Raw genomic sequence first — 11,132 nt, forward strand, 5'->3', positions numbered from 1 at the left:
TTGGCATTTGGTTTGGATCAAATCTGGATTAACCTTATGACCAACAAGGAAATTTCCACTGGTTTCTGGTTCTCTCTGTGCCTAAGACGTTACCATGAGTGAGGGGACTGTCAGTGTCTTTGATTCTTCACAGCCTGAGGATGCCCTTTCTCTGTCTCTGTGTGGAATGAGACCCCAACAGTAAGATTTGGCTGCAACTCTGTGTGAGGAATTCCCCGCCAGCGAAGAAATGAAGTCTGAAGGGTGCTGGACTGCGAATTGGAAACCCTGGTTTCATCCTGGCTCAGCCACAAACTCACTACATAGCCTTAGACAAATTACTTTTCTCCCTCTGGAGCTTAATTTCCTAAAAGAAAAAGAAAATGAAAAAATGGGATAAATGGTCTCTAAGGTCTTTCTTCAGGGCTGACTTTCTTACATTCTACCTATGAGTGTACGTCGGATGTTGAGAAACCACAACACACACTAAGACCCATGGTTCTTAGTTTAATAACCATCTTGGTTTGTTAAACTTAATTGTTCAATGTCTAAAAACAACACAACTTCAACCTCTTTCAGGTCTCTGGGCTGAAAACATGATTAACAGGCTCCATGGTGTGAAAAGGCAATGAAATTCTTTCAGCAAGAGGAAGGCTTCGCCCCGATTCTCAAGGATCCGCCTGAGGAGCTACTCTTTGGGTGAGCCCAGATCAGATACCAGAAAGGAGAGGGCTCTTACAGTTCAGAACAGATAACATTAATTGAGCATCTGTTAGACGCAAGGCACTGTCCTGATTGCTTTGCATGTATTACTCCATTTAATCCTCCCCACAACAGTATGTCATTCAAACAGAAAATTAAAAGAGTTCTCTTCCAACAGGCCAGCAAGGAGCAGAGCGCTTAGCATCAGGATGAAAGTGTTAAGGGAGCAATTAAGAATGCATTTTTATGAGTTCATGGCTCTGCAAGGAACTGTGGTGTTTATTTTATTCACCAAAGACTTTCTTGGTCCAAAAGAAAGCCACTAGCTATCCCGTGTCACTGCAGCTTAAATCCCATGTTTAATTATAAAGGATAATGAAGAGGAATGAGGTGGGCCTGCTAAAGAGGGAAAGGTCTGAACAAGTAGGTGGAGACGGTGTGTGTTTGGTCTAGGTTTGTGAGCCCAGGGGATGGTTCATGTAGTCAGAAGTGGGTGAGCAGTTTGGAAGGGTGAGTTGAAGAAGATTCGTATAAGGATTTTATTCTATGACAAAGTCACTGTGTTTGTTTGCAGGGGACGTAGAAGCCAGATTATGAGTGTTTGGAAGTGGCAGCTATAAGCCAATGCAGGAAGTGCTAGTAGGCAACAATGAGAGGAGAGAGGATGCAGGGCTCATCATGGAGAAAGGTGGACATTTCTCCAGGATGAGAAAGGCCCAAGGACCGATGCAGGAGGGGAGCAAGTGGTGGAGGGCTGGCGGGAGGAGGGAGAGAGGACAAGAGAGCGAGCATCCAACTCTCTCTTCAGCTGTTCCACTCAGCTCGCTCATAGTTTCCTGATAACCAATGTTTCCCATCTTCTTGGAAAAACATGATCAACCCTATTTTATCCTAAACACTGACTTTATCATAAAATTAAATGGAACTGAACTTGTTTTCACTCTATCATAGAATAAAAACAATTTCCCCATCTCATTAAAAGATAAAACCCAATTGTTTATACCTGAAACCTGAGACTCATTCTTTTTTTTTTCTTTAGGATTGGCCCTGAGCTAACATCTGTTGCCAATCTTTTCTTTTTCCTTCTTCTCCCCAGAGCCCCCCAGTACACAGTTGTATATTCTAGTTGTAGGTCCTTCTAGTTCTGCTGTGTGGGACGCTGCCTCAGCATGGCTTGATGAGCGGTGCTAAGTCTGCACCCAGGATCTGAACCGGGGAAACCCTGGGCCTCAGGAGCAGCGTACGCGAACTTAACCACTGGGCCACTGGGCTGGCCCCCTGATAATCATTCTTGATTTCTTCCCTGACCTCCTAGATTCATAAAACAAAACTTGTTGAGCCCCTACCATGTAGCAGACTCTGTTCCACATTCTGGGGATCTCATGGGAGCTCCTCCATTCCAGTGTAGGGAGTCAGACAAAGAAGAAAATGAAAAATGAAATGACACAACATGATAGAAGGTAGAAAGGGTCAAGAAAAACAATGATGCAGAAGCTTAGGGGCCAGCCTGGTGGTGTAGCGGTTAAGTGCACACGTCCTGCTTCGGCGGCCCGGGGTTTGCTGGTTCAGATCCTGGGTGCAGACTTGGCACTGCTTGGCAAGCCATGCTGTGGTAGGCGCCCCACATATAAAGTAGAGGAAGATGGGCATGGATGTTAGCTCAGGGCCAGTCTTCCTCAGCAAAAAGAGGAGGATTGGCGGCAGATGTTAGCTCAGGCCTAATCTTCCTCAAATAAAAAAAAATGCAGAAGCTTATAAGACTTGCTGGGGTGGGGGCATGCACCTCTAAAGATCATGGTCATGGAGGGCTTTGTTGAGATACATTTGGACAAAGATGGAAAGAGTTGAGGGGGTGAACCATGAAAATATCCAAACTCCTGGGGAAAAATATTTCAGGCAGAAGGAGCTGAATTGCTGAGAGCACGGCTTGTATGTTCAAGGAACAGCAAGGAGGTCAGTGTGGTCGGAAGAGAGTGAATGAGTGGGAGATGAGGGCAGAGCAGTGAGAGAAGAAGATCCTGCAGGACCTTTGGCTTACATTCTGAGCAATGAGAAGAGTCATCAAAAGGTTTGAGCAGAGAGATGACACAAGAAGTCCTGACATGTCTACTTTTAAAATATTCCTCAAGCACATCCACATCTTCCCATCTCTACTGCCATCATCCTTGTCTAATCAACACCTCTTAAACTTCTTGAAAATCTCATACCTGGCTTTCATTTTGCAATCCACCCCATCAAAACCGTTCTTTATGCTGCAACCACAGCGATCTTTGAAATGTACATTGGATTACAGCACGCTCCTGCTTATAATGCTTCAGTGACTTCCCATTGTACTTCGAGCAAAATTTAAATTCCTCTCCACCACATGTAGTCAGTTTCTATTTAGCTCTGCGATAGCCACATAAGCCTTCTCTCCATTCCTCAACCCCCCAGCTCTCTCTGCCTTCAGCTCTTTGTACCTGCCTGGAACAGCTCTCCCTCCAGCTCTTCACAGACCACTCCCTTCTCTTCTCAGGTCTCATCTTAGATGCCTCTTCCTGAGAAACGCCAATCCCAACTGTCCCTCCTCTCGGCTCCATCAGAGCACCTTGCTAGTTCCTGCATGTCACCTGCACGGTTTGTAAGACTATATTCATTTGTTTCCATACTTTTTCAGTTGTCTATTTCTCCTGCTAGACTGTGAACTCCATGAGGGAGGACTCCTCTGATTCTCTTAGTCGTGACTGTGACCCCAGAGCCTACCATGATGTCTGGCACATTGTTGTTGGCACTCAGTAAAAGAGGACTGAATGAATAAATGAAAGGAAGAGAGAGGATCATAGACAGATGCAAACTCTGGAAGAATGTATTTCTGAGTCAGTCTGGGCTGCTATAATAGAATAGCATAGACTGGGAAGCTTAAAAAACATTTATTTCTCACCATTCTGGAAGTCCAAGATCAAGGCGCTGGCAGATCCCATGTCTGGTGCGAGTCCCCTTCCTAGTTTGCAGGCTGCCTTCGTCTCATTGTATCCTCCCACGGCTGAGAGAAAAATCATCTCTCTCCTGTCTATTCTTATAAGGGCACGAATCCCTTTCATGATGGCTCTACTCTCATGATCCAACTACCTCCCAACTACCATCCCCGCCTCCTAATACCATTACATTGGGGTTAGAATTTCAACATATGAATTTTGGGGGGACATAAACATTTGATGTATAACAATATACATATGAATTGTGTTATTAGGATGGGGGAAATAAGCCTTGTAAGTTACAAAGGGCCATCATTTTATAAGCTGTTTTAAACATTCTCCTAAAGGAAAGAAAGGACAGCAGGTAGAATGTGAATACTTAAAGAAGTGACATTCTTTTACTTTGTAAAATGATATTTTTAGTGTATTCATTTCTCCTCTGATTGCTGCTGCATTTATTTAGGTTCCCATGGGAACCTGGAGAGGGACTCTCCCTACGTTCCCACCCCTGTGGGCTTCCGCAAAGGAAAATGGACCACAAGGGAGTCTTCAAGAGCTGCTTCAAAATCCGCTGTTCTTCAGGCGGTTGAGGAAAACAAAGACTTGCCCAGACTTCCTCAGTGCCAGACACTGTGCCCGTGGAAAAGGAGGTGACTGACACCTAGTGCTTACCGGGGAGGAGAGGGCGCCACTAAATGAATCATTTCAATGCAGTGCGATAAGTGATGCGATGTGCTTTGCGCAAGGTGTTACGAGATGAGAGAGAGAGGTCAAGAAAGCTTCTGGAGAGACGGTGCTTAGGTTATGTTTGAAAATTGTCTCGCAGTTAGCCCACAAAGGGAAAGGGAAGAATAGGAAGAAGTCTCTCATCCATCGTCAATTGTTTTCCTATTTCAATTCAAAAGCATTAAGAAGAGTTGAAACATACAAGGAAAAAAATGAGAGAGGAATTAAACCTCGGAAAAGTTAAAAAATACGGTCTGTCCATTGCTTATGTCCACGCGCGGAGGACGGGCGTGGGTCTAGGTAAAGGAAATTGTGAACTATGTTAAGAAAAGGAAATTCCTAAATATTTGTCGTCTTGGGTGTTCCCAGATAAAAGGGCTCACGGAGCCACCTTTGGGATACATTTAATACTCTCAAGATTATTACCTTTTATACAAGATTATACATTTATAATCTCAAGAGACTACCTCAGCGTACGCTTGGGAGCGGGAGCCAAGTGTCAACCTGAAAGAGCGTGCATCTGACCACGTGACGTGGCACTCTCCGCAACCAATAGGAGCGCTGGTAAAGCCGCGGCCCTCCTGCTTGGTCTAGGACTGAATTTCATCACAACACATCCAGCGATCTACAGCCATTTAAAAATATAACAAATCCTTTGTAAATGTCTCAACGTTGTGGAGATCACAATGCTGTCTTAAAGATTCTCCTTGTGAAGCCGGAATACAATGGGAAACGTAAGCCCCAGGGACCTTCAAACCCTCCCTTTTCCCACTTTCTCCCAGCCGTGTCTCAAACCGCAGGTATCGCCTGGCCGGTTTCCCTGCCATCTCTCTCACCAGATCCTTGTGCCCTTTTTGTTACCTTCACTCACATCATTTCCTCTTGATTCTGCCTCCGGTAAACCCAGAAACTACGGAGAGGCTCTCCCTTCAGGGTGGGGGTAGGGATCCTCAAAAGCTAGTTAATTTTGTCACGTACTCATTAATGGAATCTGAGAAATTCAATCCTACTACAGACACGTGATTCTAAAATGTGAGAGGCAAAAGGAAGTCGGAGCTCTTAGTACAAGGCTCTCACTTTACGGATTAGAAATCTGAGATCCATAGAGGGCAGCCGGAACTCTTCTCAGGGCCGGGAACCATCTGATAAGTGAGGCTGTGTGTCCATATTTTAATAGCTAAATTCCCTTGAATGAGACTCTGAACTTAATTTCCTTCTATTGAATTCCCATCCCCAAAATATCCTATCGTGTCACAGTAGGATCACAATGCCACCCTAAGGATTCTCTTCATGAAGCCAGAATATAATTTTCTCTTCATTTTTATATTTGAATATAGTAATAACATTTTAAAAAATTGCCTTTATTGTTGGCATTTTTATTGAGTCTTTCCTCTAACTACCTAAAATCATTAAATGCATACTATGGAGCAAAGTGTATAGTATCATCCAAATGCTTTTTCTTGGTTACGATCTGCCAAATTAAAAACTTGCCTTTAAGCAGAGTGAAATCTGCAGGAAGAGAGTTTAGAACAAATGATAATAAACACTGAGGTGCCTGGCACTGGGTCTGGCGGTTTGCATGCCTCAACTCACTTAAGCCTTACAACACCCCTGCAGATGAGGTACCTCGTGTGAAATGTTTCCATTTCATAGGTAAGGGGAGCTTTGAAGAGATTAGGCTCCACGTCAGATGAGAGACCCAGGATCCAAGGCCAGGGATGGTAAAATTAAAGTTTGAGCTCTTAACCTCTCCATTTTCGTCATCAAAAGAACAAAATCATTTGATTCAGAAGTGTAGTCATTTTACATCCTCATTCCCACAGTCTAGATGTCGTAGATGAACGCCGCAAGGAGCAGTTTCCATTGTGTGCAAAGACCCAAAAAGGATTTGAGTTCAGTGGACTCTTTCCTGTGGGCTCTGAGAAGTCTCCTTAGACAGGCTGGCTGAGGGACATCCACAGAAGTGCCACTGGTCCATATCTTATCCTGCCCTGCAGTTCCATCTCCGTGTTCCTCCCCTTCCTCCAGTGTGTGTCTGCTCAAAATCTTTGTGGATTCTTGGATCAACAGCTAAGTCAATCGTTTCTCTTAGCAAGTCACAGGGCCTCACTGGTCACGCACACGCACACACAAACACACACACCCCCCCCCCATGGTCTCCCTCTTTTCTTTCACAATTCATTATCAGTGTCTTTCTGGTTCAAGTAGGAACATAAAACTATCTTTACATTCTTTAATGATTATTACAACTCTGCTTGTCCATTAACTTTAAATTATTATTACAGATAAATAGGACTACAGTCGCTGTGAAACATCTGGGCTTTAATCAGGAACACAGGTATAATGAAATTTAAATTTCTCTTGCTCTTTCATAGGCCCATGGAGAAATCCAAATAATAGGAGCACCCGATCATTTAAGGTCATGTATTTTCCTGTAACACCTTCGTGGCCTTAACTCAAAAGATGACCCCCTAGGAAGCGTTTCAGGCTTGGCGGTGGCCATCCATGCTCGTGGCATTGACGATGTGAATAGCTCCTTCATCTCCATTTCTTGCCTAATCTCTCACCCACTATTTCAGTGCTTAACTTTCAAGTACTTTGGAGGCATTGCTTTCTAGATGTCCTTCAGCCAAAGCAAATTGAGTAAGTTTAAAACTGAGCTCATTGTTATTCTAGAACTGTGCTGTTCAATATGATGGTCAACGGCCACATGTGGCTATTGGGCATGTGAAATGCAGCTAGTCCAAATTGAGATGCACTGTAAGTGTAACAAACACTCAATTTCAAAGACTGAATACCAGAAAAAGACTGCAACATGCCTCACTAATAGTTTTTCTATTGATTACATGCTGAAATAATATTTATATGTATATGATTAAATAAAACATCATTAAAATAAATTTCACCTTTTTCTTTTTACTTTTTTTTTTTTTACTGAGGAAGATTAGCCCTGAACTAACATCTGTTTGCAATCTTCCTCTTTTTTCTTTTTTGCTTGAGGAAGCTTAGCCCTGAGCTAACATCTGTCCCAGTCTTCCTCCACTTTATATGTGGGTCACTGACACAGCATGGCTGATGAGTGGTGTAGGTCCATGCCTGAGATCCGAACCTGCAAACCAGGACTGCTAAAGTGGAGCACACTGAACCTCAACCACTATGCCATGAGACTGGTCCCTCTTTTTACTTTTTAAAATGTGGCTATTAGAAAATTTAACGTTATGTGTGTGGCTTGTAGGCTTGTATATTCTCATTGGACAGTGCTGTGCTAAAATATCAAAACTGGGAGGGACTGTCTAATCCCATCTCACATTTTGTGAGTCAAGAGTGATAATAATAACTCATTATTGGGTAAGTTTTGCATGCCTAACAATGTGCCTTGCCACTTACATGTATTATCTCATTTAGTCTTTAGTGCAAACCTATGAGAGGGGTACCATGGTTATGCCCATTTTAGAGGTGAGGTCCATGGAGGAGAAGTAGCTTGTCTAGTGTTACATAACTTGGATGCTCTGCAACTTCAATTCCTGTGGATGATGGAACACACAAGTACTTTCCAAGACATAGATGCCGTATGTATGCCTCCATGGTTCTCTCTCACTGAATCCATCATTCTCTGGTAGCCACTATTCTATGGACTTACTCCTCAACTATCTTTGCCCCCAGTTTTGATCTCATTTTCTCTTTGAAAAGAACATATGCCCAATTTAAAGGAAAAAGGATTCCCTTGGAGCAGGGACCTCCACAATTACTGCAAAATCTATTTTCTTAACTACCAAAGGCAAAGGAAAGTGGCAAAATGTGAAGCTCTGTAATGGAAAGTGAGTTTCCATTCTGCCTAAAGCTGCATCCTGTCACAGCAACACATGCACACACGTGCACACACACAGAGCAAATCACTCTTCCCAGACTCTGTAGATATTTACAATACAATTGCATCTCAGACTTGGTCTCCAAAGTTAGTTGAAAGGTGAAAATAACATATGACCAAAAATTACAGTGTCAATAAATTGAGTAATAAAGAACAACATGGGAAAACAGCATGCCCTCTCAGAATAAACCCAACTCAGCCAATTTCTTCTCCAGCTTAGAATGGATTGTTGCTTCTTTAGTTGAGTGTCAGATGCTGCTGCTTGTTTGTGTTTAGGGGGCAAGTTCTGTGAAAAGTGCATCACTTTAGACACTAAAGTCACACAGCACAGTGAGATGTTCATTTCAGGATAACATGAAAACTGAGAGCAAATGAGGGAAATGAGTTAGCATCTCATGCTAACTCTAGGACGTATGGTCATTGAATGGAATAGAGGGCAGTATTGCCCCTATGTATTTAAAGTGTTGTGTTTTTCTTTTGTTTTTTGACAAGCATATAATATTGAATTTGTGCAAGTTAAATAAACAGGCATATTCTCTCCCAGCCCTCTGGTAAATAATATTAGCTCCTTATAGGTCTATCATGCATGAAGGTGCTCAAGGAAGGGATTTTTGTGATGGCTGAGCGTGAAGTATTTATCTTTGGTGGGCTTGAAGAATTCATGAGTTCATTCACTAGTCTTGCCAGACGCTGTCCCAGGTGCTGAGGAGCCAGAGGTGAATTAAGAGACCATTCCTGTCCTTAAACCCTCAGAAATTTTAAAGGGTTTGCTTATTTTAAAAAATAAATGCTTACAAGCATTATGGGTCTTGTCCCTAAGGTGTCAGATGAATAGTTTACATTTTATCTTATTCTTATTCTTATCATTACCAATGTTATTAGAAAAAGGAGGAGGCGGAGGCTTGGAGGAAAAGGAAGGTTGGAAAAAGATTCTAGTGCCAGGTGGGTCCCGCCGCAGAAGACAGTGTGGCAGAGTAGAAAGATCTTTGAACTTTGGAGAAGGCGTAACACAGATATTGTGAGGACTTCCATGGAAAAGAGTTAGAGAGAATGGAAGGGCAAATTGTTACTCTTTGCCTTTCACAGCATTTCTGTTTTAAACCACCTGGGACAAATGCAGACAAGAGAACTAATCTGTTAATGAACTAGTGTGAATCTTATATGGGAAGCCTGCTTTCCAAAGGTTTTAAAACACCGATCTTGTCAAACTATCTCATTTTTTTAAAGTTATACAATCAAGTTCAGAGAAGGGCCATCAAATTTCCAGTTTTTTTCACCAGGTAAATGTTTGTTTGCCTTTTTTAAAAAAAATGCTTCATTTTTCTCCTAAGATCATGATTTTTTTGCTTTGTTTTTAAAGGTTAATTGGCTGACTCATTTCAAAGGTGCCTCTTTGACTTTGTCTTCTTAATCTGGAGTTTATTATATTTACTGGTGCCAACATGAGAGACTCCCTATCTACATTAACTTTGTACCTTCTTCCGTTTTCTCTCGTCAAGATACTTTATGACCCAAGCTGCCTTCTGGATCAGAAAGATACTGGAAGCTGTAAAACACACAAAGCCGGGCTTTGTTATCACCTGAGTGTGCAGAAGGACACGCTGAGTGTGGCCACCTCCTGCTTCTATCACATGTCCTCCATTTTCTCCACTCCACTTTCCTGGGTCCATCCCTGGATAGAGGATGGAAGAAGCCAAAGTAAAACCTGGCTGCCTGGGGCTAGCTGCCTGTCCATGGAAGTGAGTTGCTGTGCTCCTGTGGGCAGATCTGTTTAGAGTAGCGAACACATGCACTGCTTTATCAGGTTTGTCTCAGCCCACACCCCCGGCTCTGAGCCCTGAGTGTGTGGCTCTCCATGCTACTCTAAGGACAGCCCTGCTTGCGTTTAGAGCCAGGCTGCTCCGTTTCCCATCGCTATGAGCCCAGGTGAGGGGCATCCCCTACTCTAGTCTCCCTCAGCACAGCTGATGCCAGCTGGTGTTCCCAAATAGCTACGGTATCAATACCCAGGACTCTTTTCAATTAAAAAAATAGTTTACAAACATTTGAAAGAAAGTAAATTGGTTCTTTCTGATTTTCAAGTAAGACATTGTCAAGGTAGAAAATTTGACAAATACTCAAAAGTATAAGTAAAAAAAGCAAGTGTGAACTATGATTCTGTCATGCAGAGACAACCACTGCTAATATTTTGAGAAATTCCTTGTAGATTTTTAATCCTGCGCTGCAGGCATTTCCACAATTGGGATGCTGTTAAATGTGCTGCTAGACATTCCACTTTTTTCCCCTTAATATTTTGTGAATGTTTTCCCTTATCTTAATAGTCTATGAGACCATATTCGGATATGTTGTGTGTGTGTGTGTGTGTGTGTACGCATGTACACAATGCTTTCTAGTGACTTTTCCCAAGATTTAAAACTTCCCTTAAACTGAGAACTATTCAGGATTCCTATATAACATTAATCCCCATTTGTGGGAGGCTCCCACAAATCATATATTTTGATGTTTAATTCCTCACTCTGTGGTTTCTCCATGCCTAATTGCATTGTCTTCATATTTTATTTTTTACATCAAAGTTTTAAAAAATCATCTAATGTAGTGCTTATAGGAAAAGCGATAGTAATCTATCTTTCCACCACCCAAGAATCAGTTGTCTCCAGAGAAGAGAATTTTTTTGTTTCAGTTCTCTCAGGACTGTTTAATTTTGCAAATTACAGAAAAAAATCAGCTGTGTTGGTTAGAAATAGGTTAACTGAACATAATGGAAAATACAAATTAATAGCAGCTTAAACACTTTATCATTTATTTTCTCAGGGAAGAGAAGCCTGAAGATATGCAGTCAATCTTTGCTATTAAGCTCCACATTCATCAGGGACCCAGGCTCTGCTATTTTCCTGCTCCCTTGT

At 42.4% G+C, this 11,132-nt stretch overlaps 1 long non-coding RNA gene across 1 annotated transcript; it reads left to right on the top strand.

The window, feature by feature from the left end:
• Positions 1 to 563: 563 nt before the first annotated feature.
• On the top strand, positions 564 to 4,232 carry LOC139075076 (uncharacterized). The gene is made up of 3 exons (XR_011525115.1): positions 564 to 678; positions 3,197 to 3,297; positions 4,099 to 4,232. It is a non-coding gene; the product is annotated as an uncharacterized lncRNA (long non-coding RNA).
• The last annotated feature ends 6,900 nt before the right edge of the window (positions 4,233 to 11,132 follow it).

Source organism: Equus przewalskii, chromosome 13 (assembly GCF_037783145.1).
Source record: "Equus przewalskii isolate Varuska chromosome 13, EquPr2, whole genome shotgun sequence".
In the NCBI taxonomy this organism is placed as follows: domain Eukaryota; kingdom Metazoa; phylum Chordata; class Mammalia; order Perissodactyla; family Equidae; genus Equus; species Equus przewalskii.